At 39.4% G+C, this 22,258-nt stretch overlaps 1 protein-coding gene across 2 annotated transcripts in view; it reads left to right on the top strand.

Annotated features, from left to right (window-relative positions):
* Nucleotides 1–303: 303 nt before the first annotated feature.
* Nucleotides 304–22,258, top strand: part of LOC108155027 (polypyrimidine tract-binding protein 1) — a 170,654-nt gene continuing 148,699 nt past the window's right edge. Inside the window, exons 1-2 of one of the 2 annotated variants that reach the window (XM_033388556.1) lie at nt 304–784; nt 2,083–2,252. The gene's annotated coding sequence lies outside the window, so the exon portion shown is untranslated. Of the gene's footprint in view, nt 785–2,082; nt 2,253–11,609; nt 11,689–22,258 lie in introns of those variants that run through there. The other variant, XM_033388558.1, reaches the window with a different exon arrangement.

The following is a 22,258-nucleotide window of genomic DNA, read 5'->3' as shown; positions in this document are numbered from 1 at the left end:
AAAATCAATATTATAATGTTTATTTTAAATATTTGATATTTTTCCAACGAAAACATCCATATTAAAAGATAGTTAGCTCTCACTCGGTGCCGCTCTCTGCCACCTTTCAATGTAATTTTTAGGTAAAGCACATAGGGTATAGAAAGTTCCATACTCAATACCCTGCAACCGGCAAATTCAAAGTTTCCACTCAAATTGATCGAAACTCACAGTTGACACGAAAAAATGAGGAGAGAGCGTCTTCAACATTTTGAAGCTCCAGCAACATTTAAACGGCCTTGCCGCCCGCCCCGAAAATCGTGATCGTGAATGAAACATCGGCCGCGAGCAATGAAACAACAAAATACTGTCGAATGTTATTCTAAATTCAGAAAAGTGCGTTAATATACCCCACAAAAACAAACAAAGTGGTCGTGTATGAAACATCGGCCCCGCTATCGATATATCCCCACAACAACAACGAGCGGCGTTTTTGACGGTTGAGTTTCTGGTGTGTGTGCGTGTTTCGGTGGAAAACAAAAACAAAACAGCCGCGAAAAGTGTTCAATTGGATTGAAATTGATTTCATGTTCATTTGAAAATCCCCGTAAACGCATGTGCCCGCTAAACCCGCGACAGCCGTGAAAGATCAGCCAAAAGGGCAAAAATTACTTAGTAGTTGATAGATCGCGAAACGCAAAAGCGCGTCAACAATTACAGTTAAACTAGAAGGGTCGCGTCGTCGTCGCCGCCGCCACTCTGCCCCGCCGCCGCCCACAAATCGACGTCATTTTATCATATTTGTGTGAGTGCTTAAATTGTTTAAACAAACACACAAGCAACAAAAGCCGCTGGGCAATCATTCCTCGTGCGTGTTCAACTCTGAAATTGAAATTTAAATACGTATGAAAGAAGGCAGTTATAAAAAAGGGCAACAGCAACAAATTAACTAAAGCTGTGTGTGAAATCGTGTGCAAAGGAAAGAAGTGAAAGGCAGAAGGATCGAGTGAGGAGCGAAAGAGGCAGATTGGCAAAGAATACGGCATAAGGAAGGAAAGGAAGAGTGCGATAGGAAGCGTGCTCTGTGAATTTTGGTCTAAGGGTTGGTCTGAGAGGGGAACAGTGCGAATGGAAGCATAGCTGGGCAGGGTGTAAAAAAAGGAAATTAGAATGAACAAGGAGCTAGGGAGAACAAAGCTGCGACCCATAAGAAAGCTGTGCTAGGGAAGATTCCCGCAATAAGTTTAAAGCAATGCAAAACGCGTCAGGGTGTGGGAAGGGTACCAAGGAAAGCAGTGTGATCACCAAAAGTAAGAAATAAAGGAAAAGAAGGCTGTAGAATATAGGACACAAAAATGGGCTTAAAAGCCAGAAGTGATCTCCAAGAATGTGAAAGAATCCAATAAAAAAGCGACAAAAACAGAGAGAACAAAAACTTTTTACCGCCAAATGCAGGCCGGGCGCTCATAAAAAAAACTCAATTATAATTTAATAACAGTTCAATTTGAGTTTGAGTCAGTGCAGTGAGTGTCGAATCCCCCTGCACAACGCACAACGCCCCTGTGCAATTTATGTCATCTCGGCAACATTTCCTTGTCGGTCGCTTTTCGGTAGGTTTTTTTCCGTGTGTCCACTGGTATTTTTCGCGGCGTATTGTCTCTGGTAAAAAGCTGCACGCTGTGGTGCGGATAGCAGTGGGGTGTTGGGCTGGTCACCTGGTCAGGAAGTCCGCCTTTTAGTGGAACACGCGCTATCCATCGCATTGTCCAAGGAAAATGGAAACAGACTGCCAGTGTGTGGCGTTATTCGTTTTTGTATTTCTAATTGTACTCGTTTTAGAGTGAATGTCTGCTCCTTGATACCCTGCATACACTTGGGGTTTACATACCATGCCACGCCTTCTATTGCTGCCTCAACTTGCGAAAAAAATGTGGTGAAAGATCTACCTATAAGCCACACGAACTTCAAAGCCCTTTGTGCCATTCATTCATAGAGAAATTATGAAGAAATAAAAGAATCTGAATAGCAGGGTATCCCAAAGTCCGCGCGTGTTTGTGTTAAAGTGTGTTCTAGCCAATATATCATTTTTCGCCCCTCTTTCAGTCCCCACATTGTGAAGCGTCTTTTTATGAACGTGTCCCCAAATATCGAAAGTGAATGAAATACAAAAATATCAAAAGAAAACAACAAAACCAACAACTCGGATCTGTACAACTGAACGGCGGAGTGCACGGATATAACCCACTCCCAAGAGCCACAACAGCAATCAATTTGTAAGTTTTATATTTATCTTTTAATTTTAAACTGCTTTTGTTTTCGGAATACTCATTTGTATTTATCATAACTACTCTTTTGCCTGCTTCCCTTTTTGGTTTTTGCCTGTCGTTTACCTGTTGCCTGTACTCCTATTTTTATACTCCTTCCCCTCTGGCACACACACACACACATCATCTTACGCTCTCCCCGCTCTGTTTCTGTACCTGTCTCTCTTCCTCTCTGACTGCAGCTCCTGCTCTCATTGTTGAACGGTTATTTCATGCATTGCGCTTTGTGTTGTTGTTTTTAACATTTATTTTGTTTTCGGTTTCGTCTGCCCCGTACACACACATGCACCCACACACTCATGGCATTTACTTTATGTTGTTTTTTTTTCTTATTTTGCAATTCCACCTTGGATTTACCTTAGCCCTCGGATCATCATCTTGAACCGAAGGCGTGTTTGTATAGGGTGAGATCTTTCCGCTCTCTCGAGTTGCCGCTCTCATTATCGAACACTCGGGCATGACAATGCATGGGACTATTCGGAGAGTGCGCTTCAAGAAGGCATCACCTTGTGAAAATACACCGTGCTGTGGGCCCTGAATCCTCTCTTACTCTTGGTCTTCCCTCTTTTCCACTGTGTTTTTTTTTTCGTTTTTCGTTTTCGTTTGTTCCACTTTTATTGCCGTCGCTTCCTTTTTGCATAATTTCGCTGACTCATTGGCATGCTCAGTGTAATTTTCATATTTTTTCGGTTACTGCGCGATCTCCTCTCTCCCTCGTTCTCTCACTCACTCTATGAACTGCTTTGCTTTGGTTTTGTGGTTTCGACCACACACGCATGCACACACCTGCAGGCCACACCACACACACCTGACTCTGACTTTTTGTGGCTGTGCTTTTCCGTGTAGGTTTTTCATTTTGTTGACATTTTGCCTGTGGCTTTGGACCCGGCTCTCGGGGCTATCGGCACCGCAGCAGCACGGCACCTGCTCAGGCCTGTTCAGGGTCAACTGGGAGCTGGGAGCACGGAGGCCGCCCCACCCCGAGCAAGCCCAGAGAATTCTGTTTAATATTGTGTTGGTAGCTGCTAATGAGTGCACTGTGTTGGAGTGTGCGTGTGTGTAGTTCAATTAGGGAAATGAGGAGTGGAAATGTTGCAAGTGGCAAGTACTGAAAGATTTATTGTCTCTCGCTTTAAGGGAATTTATTTACTTTGTAATTTCGCACCGAACCCTTTCTTTGTGCTGCACTCCCCACCCTACAAGCCTTTCTTTCTCACTCCAGCCCCCGCTTCAAGGAACCTCCGCCCCTGCTCATGCACACAAATGGCACTCATTTGGAGGTGCTTTAATCCTCGTGTTCGCCTTTTCTTTATAATAAAAGTAACTAGATTTAAGCACTTGTGTGCGTGTGTGGGTGTGGGTGTATCACGTGTCGTTCAACAAGCGCCGTTATTTTAGACACAAAACGACTCATTTAGAGGGAGTAAAAGAGAGAGAGAGAGAGAGAGGGAGAGCTGTGGATGAGGTGGCATTTTGCAGGGCGACGCATCGTCGGGGCCAGACGTAATTTGCAAACAAAAAGCCATTAAAATATCAAATTAGCGTCTGGCTTCAGGGGGCCTCTCCGAATACGGATTTAGTTGAAGTCTCCAATTGTCGTTGACGCCGCCGGTTGCTCTCAGCCGCCGTCCCCGTCTCCGTCCCCCTACAGCCTCCCAGTAGGCCCGCCCACTGCTCCTCCCCCTTCCCGTTATTGTGCAAAATCGAAAGTAAATGAAATGTGGCACCCACCCGAATGTGTGTTCCGATTCTGTCATCAATTTGTTGATTAACAGTTGTTAGTGTCCTCTGTCTGGCCGTGCCCCCCTCCCACGTAAGCCCTCTCGCTGCCACCCATCCATCAACTGAGATTCTGATAAAAGTCGCGTGCACATCGTAGTTATCAGTGCGCTCTGCTCTGCAGTTCCCGTTCCCTTTAGTTTCGCTTATCAGCCATTAAGTGAAATTGTTTCTGGTTCGAGAGCGAAACTTTCGTATCCTGTAAGTGAGGGGAGTAGTGGGGGATATATGCGGTATTTAATCAGAGGATCGGCAGATCAATAGGGTTATGTTCTAGCGAAAACAAAAACCAAAACCAAACCAAAAACCATAGTTCTAAAGATCTTTTGAAAATGGTCGAGATAAAATGATTTTTGCTAGAGATCAGAAATAAGAGGTATGAGCCTGTAACAGGAACAGATAATGCTATCACTTTTTTATAAAAAAATGGTTTGATAACATTAATTTTGCATTTTTATGATATAAATTTCAAATAAAAAATAATATTAAATTTTTTATATATACATAAAAATTAAAGAGCTGTTTCTGATATTAGTAAAAATAAATATAATCTTTTTGATATTAATAAAAATAAAAAATAAATATTTTTTTTGATATTAATAAAAATAAAAAATAAATATTATTTCTGATATTAATAACAATAAAAAATAATATTTCTGATATTAGTAAAACTAAAAAAATAAATATTTCTGATATTTATAAAAATATAAAAAAATAATATTATTTCTGAAATTAGTAAAAATTAAAAATAAATGTTTTTATCTGATATAAATATAATTATTTGAAATTATGTTGTATATCATAGTTTTGATTATAAAAATAATACGACTCCCTACGGTCCCTGATCTTTATAGACAGCTGAGACTTCGACAGTACCGATTTTAGCCGATTACAGGGTATCTTTGAGTAGAGACTATCAAATGCAAACGCTTCTAGTGGCTTGTTGCTGCTGCTCTTCATAACTGAATTTACATGCCGCATATCATTCCATTTGTTTCACTGTCAAGGCTGTGTGCAATAAGCTGAAATTTGAAACACGTTTTACCTGAAAATAAAACCAAAAACTGAGTCACTGGGTTGAAAGAACTTCGTCGTCGTCGTCGATGCCGTCGATGCCGTCGTCGGTTCCAGTTGTTGGGGATGATGATGATGCGAGTACAAAATGGTTACCCGCCGAATGCAAACGAGGCCCGGCAATCAAATCATTAAAAGCAAATTTATGACGGTCGTCGCACACACACGAAAACCCCTTGCAAACTGTTCTAAAAGTAAAGCTTGACTGCTGCTGCTGCTGCCGCTGCCGCTGCTGTGGAGTTATCGCGATCAATGGATCTTTTGGAGTAGCAGAAAAAAAACACGCACACGCAGGCAGAACAGAGAGACAGACAAACAGACAGCTAGAGCGGGAGAGACCCATATCGTGCTCCATATTTGGATAAGCCCTCTGTTCTCTGTTCACTGTTCCCGCTCTAGCGCTCCCTCTCTTTCGTTCTTTCTTATGCCGAATGATCTGGAGCCACGCTTGCGGATAGCCCTGTTTGCTGTTTGTGGTATACCCTTCCCTTTCCTTCGCTAGTTATACCCGCGAAACGCGTTTCATAAATTATCAAGTTGAATGCCCAGTTTCGAAAATTCAACCGGGCCCGCCTGACCTTGAGCGCACAATTTTCGGTGCTTTTGCTTTTGCTTTTGTGGTGTGTATCTACAGATATGTACATGTGCACACATACAGTCGAGCTTCGCTAATTGCGACTACCATATGTCGCTTAACAAATTCGGAGAATTTTAAACACCACATTTCACACTTGATTTGAAATGTTTAACTTTTTAGGAAGCCAGCAGTGGAAAACACGCCACCAGAGCGAGATCTATGAGATAGGGAAGCCATAGAGAAAGAAAATTTCCATAGTATACAAATATTATAAGAAAACTAAGAGAATAAGATACAGAAAGAGTTTTAATATCTAAAAATAATATAATCTCATAAATTTCCGATAGATCTATCTATCTATATCTGAATTTCCATACAATTCCATCTTGAAATTACTTCAATTCATGCCCTACAAGGCTTCACTGTACTTGTCTGATGTTTGATTGCTTTGAGCTTCGTTTTGTTCTCTTCTGGTTTCTTCGTTTTCCTTCCACGCTCTGTGCTTTGAGGCATGGCAACTATCTCGATCTCCCTCGCTCTCTCTCTCACGCCTATGGCCAATGCCAGTGGAGGGAACAAAAAAACCTTTAGGCACAAGTGCGCAAAGTCTTTTCGCTTTGGTTAATTAACGCAGCCATACAAATTAACTAACGCACATGCGTAACCCAACGACAAACAACCATTTGGCGCTCCATGGCTGGCGGAGATTGTCCGCTCCATAATGATTAATGATGATGCTTCCCCCGCTCCATTATGGCTTTACTCTTTGAACTTGGCTCTAACGAAAAGTGCGTGTTGGGTAAATGAAACCGGTTCGGGCCCTTGAATTTGGCAATCCAAAATAAATGAAGGAAAAACGAGCCTACCTCTAGTCAAAAAAAAAAAAAAAACCACAAAAAAATGGTGGGAAAGGGAAGGTCAAGTTGATTAGGATTGATGGTAGATGTACCTCTAACGAAACTACATCTGTATCTGTAGCGTGTGGGAAACACTGTGGGAAAACAAGTTATGGAATTCTCTTTCAAGAAGAGAAGACAAGAAATTAATTTTATAATTTCTTGGAATTACATTATGAAAATACTACAGTATAAAGTACTATTTTTATTGTAAGAAATAATGTAATAGATTCACGACTATAAAAATTAGCCAATCTTATAGAAAATTGATTAATTTATCGGATAAAATTATTTTTCTTCTGAAAATCGCTGGAAACGCACTTGAAACAGCTGTAAACTGAAAAGTATCTGTTTTGCCTACACTGAAGTCCGGCACTGTACATCATACACATACATATGTATCTCTCTAAAGAAGAATCATTCAAAAAGTTTTTTAAAGTTCCAACTAATATTTCAAATATTTTTTTTATTAACATTTGTATTACTTATTATTAACATATATTTTTGTTATAATATATTTTAAAGCGGGTGCAAATTGGTTTTAATGGCTTAAAAAAAATTAAAATGTTAATGAAACAATAGTTTTTACTAAAGATAATTTGTTTGTTCGTTTTTATTTTTTAATATTTTCTCATATTTCACATGGGATTATGAAGCAGTTATTAATCGGATATGAATAGTATGTAAAATGGGTGTTAATGGTGAAAAAAAAGATAATAATTTTGCGAGAAAAAACTGAAAATATTATCTAAATTTTAGAATGATGCTCCCATCCTAAGATTTCACACTCTCTGCTAATGTTTATAAATGTTTTCCAATCAATTTCGACCTGCTATATATTCTAACTCAATTTCACAGCAGAAACTTTTCCATTATATTGAGGAAAACAATTTTTATTGATTTTTTCGCTGTGGAAAATCGTAAAACATGAAAGCTAATCAATGTGCGCCCGCAATGCTAAAAATGGAATAAAAATCATATAGGAAAATACCCAGACAGAGAGAGGGAGAGAGAGAGAGAGAGAGTGAAGCATCATCATTATCTGCCTCATTTGGGGGATTGGTGGAGGGTGCGCATTCCCCCCAAATATTTATTGATATTCGGACATGATCGATCAGTTTTTGTTTGGGTTTCGTGTGCGCTCGCTTTTGTGGGAGAGTGTAAAATTGAGGCAATTTGTTAAGGTGTTGATGGGTGCATGCAAATGAACTGCTGCCACACGAGGATGATGATGATTGGGGCCTGTCACATTATGAGGCCTTATGTGTGTGTGTGGCATGCCCCCACATGCCATAGAGAAGATTTGCCGCATAATAGACCGCTCAAATGGCCCACAAAATGATGGACACATCAATTGAGTCTCACCCGCTACGCTACGAGGCGATCATTGTGTCCCACCCACCCCCTACCCCCTTCCTCCATGGCGGGATTCACTCTTTAAATTGTATTTATTATTTTTTATCAGACTGCACGTATATGTCAAACATAAGCTTTGACAACTTAAATACCGCACGAGACACACAGATACATAGATACAAAGATACAATGCGCTGTGTGTACGTGTCTGTGTTTGCCGTTTGATTGATAAGAAAGTGAGGCAGTGACAGCTGTTCCGGGGACACTGCTGCCGCCGCATGGGAATGCTTCCACTTCTTTTTTCTTCGGCGGCCAAACGAGTCGTGAGGAAGGGTTGAACTCTCATATGTGTGCGTGTCTGTGTATCTCTGTGTTGTGTACGCAATTAGGGTTGCATTTACCGGTTTAACCGGGCCCTGGGACGGGTGTCAATGTCAAGGGGCGACTGCCAGGGGCAGGAGAAGAAGTGTCAAGAGGCCGTGTGAGATATGGAGGACCTTTGGGAATAAGGGATCCTTTATGCATTCAAACGCATCGAAACCGAAAGCTCTCTGGCGGGATTTGGGTTTTTTGTGGCATTTGCAACAGATTGTCAAAATTTTCCCTAATCAAATGGATACATCGGTTAAAGAAAAGGACAATACGAAATTTTTTTTAAATGAAACCACAAAAATATATTTATTTATGGGCTATAATGTCTATAAATGGGAATTATACATTATTATAGGTAAAACGAACAAGATCAAGCATTAATACGATTTTTGAGAGGAATTACAGTCCCTTATGGTGTGGAGTCTTCGAAAAAACATGTTTTATTATTTTAGAACTAGCTTAAAGTACAGTTTTAGATTTTTAAATCGAGTTTTAGTCTTGTTTTTTAGATGCGGCACGCAGATGAGATCTCATAGAGGTCTCGGAAGTAGCAATTTTGGTTCGGTTTTTTATGTTTTTGCCATAATTTGACCCATTCTTTATGAAATCACTCAGAACACACATAGTTTTACCAATTTTATGACTTATTTTCATTATTAATGGACCTACTTCCTTCGAGGATTTCATTGTCGACTTTTCGTCCTTTGAAAAGGACTTACCACAACAACAATTTTTTTTCTCGGACACTCTAATTGATTTTTGAGAATTTATTCGATGTCCGGTCGCGACCACATCCAAAATAACAAATATTTCAATGTGAATGTCGTATTCAAGTGTCACATTTTTTGAGAACGGAAATTTGAGTTATATCAATTAAATTTTTTTCTACTTTGATCTACTTTGATGAATATCGCTATTATTTTTTTTAGGTTATGCTAAATTGAATCGAGATTTTAAGAAAATTAAAATTCACCGTTTTCTTTGGCTTGTGCCGGAAATATTGGTGCCTAAAGTGTATATTTTAAAGTGTCGTATTCAAGTGTCGGGGAGTGTATTTATGTATACGTGTTAGAGAAGGACAGCAGACTCTGGCGGCTCCTGTGCTTGCGCTTTTTGTTTTATTGCAATTGTCTTATCTCTTGATCTTCGTTTCATCAGCGAGCATTCCTCCTCTCACGCACTAAAAGCCCACGCAATGGCTTCGTTCTTTTGCTCTCTCCAGCAATTTCTTGCATCGCTCTCTCAGCAGCAGCAGCAACAATCATGCGAGCGCATCGGAGTTTCACTTTGTTGTTGCTGTCCCCCGATCGTCGTTTCACGAGCTTCGGCTGATGCTCGCATGCATTTGCTTGCCATTAAATCGCTCTCGCAGCAACAAAAAAAACTGCCTGACGCGACTCTCGCTGCCAAGCTTCGCTCTCAGCAGAAACGAACCAAGGAAGAACGGAACACAACGGGACTCTGCTTTAACGCGTGGTTTTTGTCTTTATTTGGGTATTCGACCCTGCGTGGATTGTGGGAACTACCTAAAATAATCATTAAATTGAAGCCAAAGCACTTGGATATCTTTAAGCACTTTCATCTGAAAATATATGTATGCAAGGAGCGCTCTATCGGGCAATCAATTTGATTACACTCTCAGGGACCCCTCGCGTCCCGCCTCTAATCAACTCTTTTGTGCACACATCCATCAGTATAATAATCAAAAAAAACAAAAAAAAAAAACAACTTTGGATAAACAAATGGAAATCATTCGATAAATAAACACTAAAATGCATTCTCCTGCTCAAACACGATATCCCCCTTCTGTACATACAAATAATACATATAAAAGTACATATATATATATATATGTATGTATATAGTATATAGAATATTTATATTTTTTTTTATGCGCTTGCTGTTGTTGTGGCTGTGTTCTACATTCTTTTTTATTCCTTTTTTTGGTTCGTTTATTATTTCATTTATTTATTTTCCTCCCACCATATAACGTATGTATTCGTTTCGTACTACTTTTGACTCTCTCTATCCCACTACCCCACTATTGTTGCTGTCTCTGTCTACTGCATATCTCTGTCTCTCTCTCTCTCTGTCCTCCTCTGTCTGTTGTTTGTTTTTGCACCCTGTCTCTGGGCCGTCTGCCGTCCTGCCTGGCAGTCTGTGCGCTATTTCGAAATGTTTTCTAAACATTTATACAATAATTTTTAATGCCATTTTTCACAATCAAAAATATTTTCTATAAATATATGCACTAAAACACACCCGGAGACTCTATAAATATCTGCGCTGCTGCCGCACTGCTGCTTGGATAAACTTTTATTTTATGGATATTTTTCCCACTTTCCATTTTTCCCATTTTCCCCATTAAAGTGCATTTTTCACCTAATTTTCCTGTGGCGGCGGTGGCGCGTGTCACACACACACAAACACGCAGTTTTCCTAAACAAAAACTTTATCCATAAAAAGTCAAAGTCTTTTCCTGTTTCTGTCTATCTATCAATCCCCCGTTTTTCTCTCTATCCCCCTGTTTCTATCTCTATCTTCCGTCACTTGCTAACTTTGCCATGATCATGCCTGGCATTATCAATATATACTATATATATAGTACGTGTATGTGTATATATATATAACCCCGATCTATCCCGAAGATATATTGATATAAACAATAACCTGTTGTCTCATATCGGAATTGTTTTTCTGTTCTCTTTCTCGACTCTTGCAGGCACCACCCCCGCAACCACAGCACCGCCGCCACCGCCGCGTACGTGGGTCGTGTGCAGTGCGAAAGAAAGTCTCTCTCTATTTAGTGGCCTCTTCGACAGCGCCTAAGATATACAGAAGATACAGTTATACGTATCCGTAGTGTATGTGTAGTATTTGTATTTGAGAAATAATCAAAAAGATATAAAGTCTTATTTGTTGAGACCGAATGTGACACCCGAGAGAAATCTTAATCCCCGAGCCTTTGGGCGAATGTCAAATGCAAATTTATTAGAGTGCAATCTCCCCCCGACTCGCCCGCTCTCCCTGACCGGCGAAATTAATATCTTTGTAGGCTATAAATTTCCCATAAACAACACCCGAATCGAAAGGAAAACGGAAATCCAGAATACATCTATAAATAAACCCATTCGGACCAGAGTGTTTTCTATTTTAAGTTGTTTCCTAATTTCCATTTGTGTGTCCGTGCCCGTACCCGTGCTCTTGTGCTTCGATAGTGCTTTCGGTAGTAGAGTAATCGTTTATCGTTGTTATCGAGCAGCAACAATCGTTTATCGCGGCAGCGCCAGCGCTGAAAGCGGCCCCACATGCGTGGGCTCCTCTAAATTGGGTGAGTAAATCATCTCTAGCAAAAGTCTTATCACATAAAATGCTATACACAACACACACTCGTGTTCACGGATATATCTGATTTTCCCTTTTATTTTAAGACACACACACACACTGGCGTCCGTCCCAGTGAGGATGGCGGGATGGGGTTATGGGGGCATAAATCGTCTCATAAATTCTTCCATGCATTTCCTAGAGCTTCCTTTCAGCCACTGCTTTGTGGCAGTTATTAAAAAATATTTCTTGTTTGCACATAGCATACAGTGCCGGTCGCAGTTGTAATGCAGTTGAGCGTAGGAAACGCAAATAAATATGCATAAATATTTCAATTAAAACTGGAAAAAGAAGGTGGGTTTACTACAGTCAGGCGTCCTTTTGCAAAGATAACCTCCGAAAATAAGTGCAGCTTTCATCGATTCTTTTTTTGTAGTCTTTCGTTTTGAGATGCAAATAAATTACTTACTTACTTTTTATTATCTCATATTTAATTTGTTCCAAATTAAATTTTTAATTATAAATTAATTATCCACTTAATTACATTTTTTTTAAACTAAAAATGAAATTTCGATCTTTTTTTGTAATTTTTTTGAAATTAATATTGGTATCATTTAATTTATTCGAAATTAAATTTTGTCTTCTTAAACTTATCCTAAATTAAATTATTTATTTATTTTTTTTAATTTTTAAATTTTTTAATATTTATTTTAAGTTAATTTTTTTTTTAAATTTAATCTAAATTAAATTTTATATTTATTTAATTTTCTAGATTAAATTTATTTTTTAAATTTTTTTTAAATTTATTAATTTTAATTTTTTTTTAAATTAATTTTAAAAATTTTTTTGTAACAATTTCTTTTTTTCACATTTTTTGTTTTGAATATTATTTTTCCTTATTATTTCCACATTTTTATATTTAAAGTTTTTTAATTTTTTTTATTTTTTCATTTTTTTAAAATTTGTAATAAAAAATTTTGTTTTGTATTCTTCATTTAAACATTTCTTAATATCATTTTATTAGGTTTGCTTTATTCCCATTCTGTCTGTATTTTTGTCGTAAGTGAATAATGGACTAGATCTGATTGAACACTGACTCAAGTAGATATCTATCCACTGCTATAGCCATGAAACGCAGTTTAGAATTCAAAAGTTTCGCCTTCGTTGGCCATGCAAAAGTGCGTTGACGTTCACTTGGCTTCCTCCACTCGACTCTTTATATGTTCGTATTTTGTTCCATCTTTTTTCATTTGATTCCTGCACTGCATATCATTTATACGCAGACGTCAGACCGACAGACAGTTCGACCTCCTTTGCATGCTAAGCAGAGGTTGTCTGCTGCCTGCTTCTGGAATTTAAAGAGGTGGCTCGTTCGGTTCAAGCTGCTTGCTTAGCGACACGCACATCGTTATTACCACTCTCCAAGTCTCCCCCTCGCTCTCTCTTTGGCCCTGTCCTTGTCCCTTGTCTTTGGCCATGGAATGGGGCAACAGCTGCTGCCACTGCTTGCTGGCTGCACTTGAAGTTTGTCTTACAATTGCAATTTCAATTGCATTTCGGTGGTTGCGTGAGCTCCCTGTCAAAATGTGCTTGTAATTGACTTTGTGGGGAGGCAACGCAACGTTGCAACGACTGGGAGTACAAGTAAATGGAGATTCCTTTCCTTTAAAAGATAAAGAGTTGAAAGATGACCCAGGAAATGGAAACTTGGGAGAGTTTTGAATAGGGAATTGGTAGGGAATTAGGGAAAAAGAGAGAAAATGAATCTCAAGTAAACGGAAACTTAACAATGGGGATTGTTTACTCCTAAGGGAGTACTTCTTCAGTTCCTATAAGCTATATGATCTGTTTAATAGTGTTCTATAGCTTCTAAAGGCCATCCCGGGACACTGGCGGATTGCCAGTCACGTCTCAGGACTGTCAATCCCTCACAATAACTTCTGCAGGTCTGCTGTCGTGATAAATAAAAGAGGAGGAAGCGGTCCGGCATTTCTTCTGGCACTGTCCGACCCTGGGAAATCCTAGACTTCGGCTTCTCGGGGCCCTTTTCCTCACCGACAAACCAGGGATCTTGTCGAAATTCATGCAAGCTTCCGCTTGGGACTGCTCTTAATCCTTAAAAACAGGTCCGAGAGGGCTAGCTGGAGGTTCATCCCCTCTCCCCAGCTACCACCATAATCAATCCTAGGTTTCATTGATTATTCCATGGAAATGGTAACTTTTTTCTTTGTTTCTTTTCTGAGAAATTATTTATGGAAATTCTATTAGCTTTTCAGAGTAGTACTTGATTGAAACATACTCTTGGATCGATTCTTTAATCCAGTTTTAAATTGAATTCTATGATTCCTGGAATCTTTTAAGCTGTGAAAACTCCAGAGCTCCAACTGCTTCATGGGAATAAATATCCAGTTGATTGTTTAGCTTGAACAAAAATTCATAATGAATAATTCTCTGACATAATCATAAAATGCCACTCAATCATCCGTCCACTTCGCGATGCAGAAAACGTTTCAAATTTCATTTCAGTGGAAATTTTAGCTGCAAAACAGTTCCCCCCATAAAAAAACGCAGATCTATATGTATATGTATCTATATGCTCATGTATCTTGTAGCTTGATACCATTTTTATGTATTTATTTATTTGTTTTTGCTTTCAAATGCACTTCAACACAAAAAAAAAACCCCCGAGGCGGAACCCGAAAAAAAAACCAACAACAGAAACCACAAGAATTTTGTCGCTCTGTCAACAAAGTTTTTTTTTTTTGTTTTTTGTGGCTACTGTGGCTTTTGGTTTGTTGTTTTTGCTGCTTTTCTGGCTAAAAATCTGACGCGATATTTATATGTATATATTTTTCTGGAGCAGCAGCAAGAAATAAACAGAAAAACTTTAGTCGAATGAATTTTTGGCGAGTTTTGCTGCAACATCAGCATCTCATGGATCGGATCTGTGCTCCCACGCGGCTCCCGTTTCCCCATTGCGATGGCACCACTTGGAACAGCCCTCTCGAGTGTGTCACAGGGACTGGAACTAGAGCCATGGGAAATGTGTGGAGTCGAGGGGCAGGGAAGGAGTTTTGGGGCACTAGAACTATGGAAATGTGACACACAAATGTTGTGTGTGGGGAAAGGGGAAGGGGCAGGGGGGGATATAAAGGCCTCTGCGGCCAGTGCGGGTCTGTCAGCGGTTCTAAGTGCATTTGGACATTAGCCCCCAAAACGAGACGAAAATCTCACTCTCTGTCCGTCTGTCGGACTGGCTTTTGCTCTGCCTTTTCCTAGGCAATTTGCCTTAAAATTTATTTCAATTGCTCTTAAACGAAATAAACTGTTGTACTGCTCCGCCGCTCCACACGATGTGGGTGACGCCGACGACAACGACGACAACGAGACGACATCATCACCTTAGAACAAGTCATTAGAAATGCGGTGGTTGCCGGCCCGCCCACGCACGCACCAGGCCAAGCATTGGGCCAATTTGCCCCCAGATTTTATATGAATATGAAATATTAATATACAAACGAGTGCGGCATAGTGCGGCAGCGGCATGCAGACATGCAACGAGTGAATCATTTACATAGGGAATAAGGAAACACTCAAAGCCTCCCAAGCACAAAATATTACATTGATTTATGGTCTATGAGATGGAAGAACTACTAGCACCATGGATTTTGTCTACATTCGCGGATGATTCGCGATTTGCCCTGGGATACTGCTAAAGAATATAGCTTGTTTAAGTTTTTCAAGCGTATTTATTGATATATTCAAATATTTTCCATATCTTATCGTGTAGAAATCAAACGCAGGTTGAAAAACAATTTTAAAGATAATAAATCGATAAAATCTTGTTTCTAAGCGAATTTGAAAACAGTTTAAAAGATAAATTATTGATAAAAAGCTAACATCTTTTGATAAAAATCGATTAATTCTCGATAATAGACATACAAGTTTATCGTTTATCGAACATATCTCCATAACATCGATAAACTACTAATTACTTAATGAGAGGCTATTGATAAAAATAGGTCTAAGCGAATTTGAAAACAATTTAAATTATAAATTATCGATACAAAGCGATACATTTTCATAAAAATCGATAAAATCAATAACCGTTTATCGACAACATTTATAACATCGATAAAATATTAATTACTTTATAAATTTAAAATCAATTGAAACGATAAACTATCGATAAAAAGGTACAAATTTCGATTGAAATCGCGTAATTATCGATAAAAGCTATAATAGGAGTTTTGCGTAATTTAAATTTTACGAATTTAAACAAAACTTTAACTAGGATCGAAACGTGTAATTTTTGTAGACAATTCGGTCGATACTTATCGAAAACTTCGGTAATTTTTGAAAAATTCGATTTGAAATCGATTAATTTCTGATAATTATTTCAATGAACGCATTATTCCACCCTGTACTTTTTTATAAAATAAAAAAATAAGGTTTTAAGCCACTTTGTTGTTTGGTTCCACCAAATGAGGCGCCACTGTGTACTTATGTAAGTGCTAATGCCACTTGGCAGCTGCTGCTCCCAAAAACTATCGGCAATAAAATCAGTAAACTTTTATGCAACAAATTAGCAGAACAGCCGCCGTCCCTCCGTCCCCACGGCCAGCTCCAAAGAGTGCGGCCACAGCCACCTGTTGGGTGGCGTAAGGATCTCTCCTTGGTCCAACACTTGGCCCGTAAGGATATCATTAAATTTCACTTAAGCCGTTCCTCGAGTAGGAGCCCCGAAGAGGGCCCGGCACCCAAAAAACTCCACAGACAACGACAACAGCGCGACGACAAGGAGCTTCCGCAGCAGTTGGGGCTGCGGTGGGGACGCGGCGGCGGGGGGGACGGAGGCTGTGGCAACGAGGCAACGTCCAAGTTGCAAAATCTCCAGATAGAGCGTCGAGCAAGTGCCAAAAAAGTGGTTTGGTTTTCGTGTTTGTTTCGCTTTTAGCCCCCTGCCTGCACCCCGCCGTCAGAGGCGCGTGCGGCGTTGCCTCCACTCTCTCCCCCGCCCCCCCCCTCTCTCTCCGTGTGTCTCGCGTCTGTGTCTGGGTGCCTCCTTGTGCTGCGTGCGAGTTGTTGCACTTTGCGCTTTCGACCCACATTTGTCTTTGGTTTGCATTTTTGTCGAGGCTTGGCATCCATCCGCCTGCCTCCATCTGCCCCGCCGTCTGGCGTGTCTCCGTCTCCTCGCAGTGTGTGTGTGTGTGTGTGTGTGTGTGTGCTGAGCATTTCCTTGTACAATTTTCCTTCTTGTTGTTTTTGTTGTGGCATGGAATTTGGCTCTTTTATGCATTGCATTCAATCTTTGTGCTGTTTTAGCCGCTTCTTCATGGGATGTGTTGCATGCGGCATGCTGCTGCTGCTGTTGTTGTGCTTGCTGGATCTTGGAGTCGCCTGTGTACTGTTGCATCTCCTCGAGGAGCTATATTACGGCTGTTGTTGCTTGTGGGGTGCCTCTCTGGCCCTAGTTTGAATATTTCTGTTCTGCGGTTGCTCCTGGCCATAAACTGATGCTCATGTTGCCTCATCCACTACCCTTGTTGCTGCCTCATCCACTGCTCTTGTGGCTGCCGTCTGCCTGCCTGCCTGTCCTTCCTGGGTGGCAGGCAGGACTTCTCTCTACTCTACTCAGTGGCAGTTTTAAATGAAGTTTAAGCTCTTCTTTCTTCTTCTCTTTTTTCCATAATGCACTGCCTTTCGGTCAAGGAGTCTGTGCCACTGTGTGTGTTGCATGTGGGGGCCGAAAAGTGTTGCCGGAAAATGCCAGAAATCTCATCCAAAATATTTCTGAGATGTTTATACCAAAATCCTTCCGGTTTCGCTTAAATTGTGGTAAAGTTTGCCGTTCTTTAAGCCCCGGCTATAAGGGAATTTTCCCTCGATATTTGATATATTTATTTTTTTCCTTTTAAAACATTTTGTTGCATCTTGCATTTTCTGGCATTTATTTGGTATTTTATTTGATTTTTTACTTTTAATTAAATTTATTTTATTTTTTCAAATAAATGAAATTTCTAGCTACGGGCCGACGGGCATTTCTTGTGTAGTTTTTTCTCAGAGAGATCATTTCTTGGTCTGCTGACAAGATTTCAATTTGACTTATGGCCGCCTGTCGCCTAACACGATGGAAACCGTGTCCCGTCCCCCCTCCGTCCCTCCTCTGTCCTCTCGTCGTCTGTCGTCGCATTTCCCTACGAGAGCTATCGTATCTGACGGATTGCCTAGCATGCAGGCGATGGCACAGCTAACACATGTTTTAGTTAAATAATTGAGATTGTTGGCATTGCATGCGCCCCAAGCCCCGGTCCCCAATCCCCCCTCAAGTACCTTTCGAGTATCTGGCATTCTTCTCATCCTCTCGGATGTCATCCAAAATTGGGCATCATGCCAGCAAGCAGCCAGTCGCAGGGCCACTTTCTTCACTCCTTCCCTGTTGCCTCCTTGGAGTCTACTGCGGTTTCTTCCATGACAAAATGAGAGATGTGTCCACTGGGAGGTAACTACGAAATCAAATATGTTCATAATTTGTTCAAATAAACAGCAAAATTCATAGAACGATAAATATTTACACGCAGACACAGACGACAGAAGACGGGCTACTGTTGGAAGTGGCTTCGGTTTTGGTTGTGTCTTTGGATACCCTTGCAGAGGAGGGTAAAATTATTTGAAGTAGAAGCTGGAAATTCTTAAAAAAGGGAAATTGCTACCCTGTAAACTATGGAGCAGTAGAAAAGCCACCTTGGCTAATGGGTTATTTGTGGCTTCTGTTTTATGTAGGACTCTCAATCCTCTGGTCTTGAAATCGAAGTCTTTCTGCCGCTCCATTTCGCTTTCCTTCTCCGATGTAAAAAAAAAAATAATACATAAATAAGAAATAAATAAGAAATAAATAAATAAATAATAAATAAATAATAGATAAATAATAAATAAATAATAAACAAATATAAAATAAAAATAAATAACAAATAAAATAAATAATAAATAAAATAAATAATAAATAAAATAAAATAAATAAAGTACGAGTGTTAGGGTATAGAATAGACGCTTCAAACCTCCATAGATTCTTGGAACCATATCGGTATTTTTTCTCTGATTTTTTTGTTTAGTTGTGGGTTGAAGTTTTTTCTATCTTTATCTCTGTCTCTGCACTTAAGCAGACAATGAACCGGCGCTAAGTAGGCATCAGAATGATGATGACATCAACTGTCCGGCGGTCACCCACGTAGCATATGCTGTCCCTCTCCCTCTCTAGCCAGTGGCTTTCCCTGTCACACCCGTAATCGTAGTACAGATTTTTATCAATTTCATAAATTATGATTCCAGGCAACTTTGTTGCGCCCCAGTGCCCCGCTCATTAGGTCGTAAAAATCAATAAAACATCAGGCGCACAGATTTTAAGTGTGCCATTTAGCAGCGAAAGATTGAAGTGAAAGAGAGTGCGAAAGATAGAGCGAATGTTTTAGATAAAGATGGTTATACTATGCATATGTGTGTGTGTGTGTGTGTGTTGGTGGGTGTGTTGCATGGTCTTTTTGTTTGCTGTTTGGCCCACAACAAGCGGGGCTAAGGTAAATAACAACAAATTAGATAAGCGATTTATTAGCCAGAGCGAGAGATACGAGAAACGAGCCACAGAACCAGACACACGATTACAGAACTAGCAGATACATTTGTATCTATGGGTGTGTGTGTGCTATGCAAATTACCTTTTGCCTACATACAGAGATTTCTGTTTGCCGAGAGTTTTGTAATTTACTGTAAAGAGTCGTGTGAATAAATTTGTTGCTTTTGCTCGTTTGATTATGTTTTCGTGAATCATCTTATCGGAGCAGCCATGAATGGATGGTTGGAGGCCATGTGAATGGGAATCTATTTTTGGGCATAGATACTGCAGGGAAAGCACTTGGGGAAGAACTCGCAAAAATGGGAGATTATAATGGGAACGGAGTGGGCGACTATAATTAATTTATAATTATTATAATTCATCTATTATTTATAATGCCTCTATAAAATAGAACCCCAGGAATTTTCTTGGATATGTTGTGAGATTTTAATAAAAATTATTTGTACTAGCATTGTTTTGACGTTTATTTATTTCTTAAATTTTTTAATTGTGTTTGGGGCTTAAAATTTGTCCATAATTTCTTTTTATATCCACTTCTAACTGGTTTAAAGTTTTTAAAACATTTTAATGATTTTATTTATTTTATTTATGATTTGCATTTTTAATATAATAAATAATTTATAGTGTCATATTTTTAGTTTTTATATAAAAAACCAAAATATGTTTTTATTTTCAAATTTTAAAAATGATTTTAATATAAAAATGCAAAATAGTACAGCCGAACTTTTCTATTACGAAATTCCATACAACGAAGTTTTCTATATATCGAATTTATTTCCAAAACACTGCAATGCTATGTTCTGCAAAAAATTCTATACTACCAGTTTTCCGTATTACGAATTCCCCTTGAGATTCCCTATATGGAAGTTCGACTGTATTTATAAGACAATTTATTTTAAAAAAAAATTGCTCTTATTATTGGTTTATCTAGCTTGAAATTGTATTGTAAAATACTTGGAACATATATGAAATACGATTTAAATGTGACTTAAATATACTAGATGATGATGATTTCTTTTTTTAATCTCCCAAAAAGTACTTAAAAATACACGTATCTTTTAATCCAATCAATCGATTGGCGCGTCTTCTTACTTATTTACATTCCTGCTTGAATTTATTTAGCCTGCATTTTATTTTTCTCATCAGTTTCTCTTTTATCACATTAATTTGTACTGTGTTGTGTTTGCTTTCGCTTAAAAAAGAATGTTTCAGCCTCCAACTTTTGTATATTTACACGTTTCGAATAACGAGAGAGAGAGAGAGAGAGAGAGAGAGAGAGAGAGAGGGAATCGAGTACAAGACCGAATGAACAAAGGAAAATAAACAGTGCTGTGTAAATAAGGTCAGAAAATGTACAAAAAGTTTTGCCAATTGCTGATGCTGCTGCCGCTGCCGCTGGAAGCGGAAGTATCTCTGATCTCTCTCGGGTTCTGTCTGCCTCTGCCCGCTCTATTTCTGTCCCTTTCTTCTCTTTCCTTAACCCATAAAGTACTTATTTATAAAATAGTTTTAGGATATCCTTTATTTGTGTCCGTATCAAAAAAAAAAAAAACCATCAAAAAACATTGTTCTCTTTTGCTCTTATTATTTTTCGTTTTAGGTAAATTTTTTTCTTGTTTTGTGGTTGGTCTAGGGCCCCCACCCCAGACACACTTGTTAGCATGAATATGAGTCAAGCTGTAAGTTCATACAAAATTCTCATATTTATTATTGTAACTATTGTAGAACAAGAGAAGCCTATAAAATTACCAAAGGTTGAAAACACATCTGCATACATAGAGAAGGGTATTTGTAAGTCGTTATGTCAGAATGCACAGAAATTCGCAGGGAATATCCAAACAAAGACAGAAACTATGCAGCAAAGCAGAGTCCCGTTGTGTTTCGTTCTTCCTTGGTTCGTTTTCTGCTGGGAGCGAAGCTTGGGAGCGAGAGTCGCGTCAGGCAGTTGTTTTTGTTGCTGAGAGAGCGATTGAATGGCAAGCAAATGCATGCGAGCAGCAGCCGAAGCTCGGGAAGCGACGATCGGGTTACAGAAAACAGCAACAACAAAGTGAAAATCCGCTGCGCTGGCATGGTTGTTGCTGCTGCTGCTGCTGAGAGAGCGATGCAAGAAATTGCTGAGAGAACAAAAGAACGAAGCCTTTGTGAGGGCTTTTAGTGCGTGAAACGAAGATCAAGAGATAAGACAATTGCGACTGCACGGCGCGCAGCAGCCTTTTGCCCTTAGAATTATTCTGAAAGAGAGGGGAAGATGCTGGAAAAGAGTAAAGCAGACAGCGTGCCGCCGTGTTCTAAGGCGTCAAACGAATGCAGATTTTCCGTGTACAGCCTTTTAGTCCCTTTTAGCTACTCCCGTGTAGATTTAAGAGCCGTCCGAAACTCGAGTGTCAATGCAAACAATTTTACAAATGCACAAAAATGTACAAATAGTTTTAAACATTTGTTTGGCAGACAAAACAAAACAAAAAAAAAAAAAAATGGGTATATAAATGTTATTGGTTCCGTCTGGGTAGCCGTCTGTTCGCTTTTCCCCAAAAATGTCCGAATGATTTTCATGGCAAAAGTCTCGTCAAATGTTGGCTGCTGCCAGCCTCGGAGAGAGAAAGACAGAGAGAGAGAGAGAGAGGTAGAGATATGCTAGAGATATTTGTATTTTATTTCGATTTGATTTTGCTTTTCCTGTCGTTGTTGCCTCTGCTCCTGCCTGCCTGCTGCTGCAATTGAATTGCAAATATTTGCGCTACAATTTCTCAGCGTGCCATAGATAAATAAATGAATTTTCGATTGTATTTTATTAACAGTAAATAAAGTTTCAATTTCTCACACACCAGCGCACACACGCACACCAGCAGACTGTGTGTTCATTAGATGAAATGCGCCTGCCGAAAACCCAAAAGAATTCCCTGTATTTTCTGGCTATATCTTTTGTGCATTCCCCAAAAAC

Source organism: Drosophila miranda, chromosome 2 (genome assembly GCF_003369915.1).
Source record: "Drosophila miranda strain MSH22 chromosome 2, D.miranda_PacBio2.1, whole genome shotgun sequence".
Lineage (NCBI taxonomy): Eukaryota > Metazoa > Arthropoda > Insecta > Diptera > Drosophilidae > Drosophila > Drosophila miranda.
The sequence above is the reverse complement of the archived record's forward strand: the minus strand, read 5'-3'. Positions and strand labels throughout refer to the sequence as shown.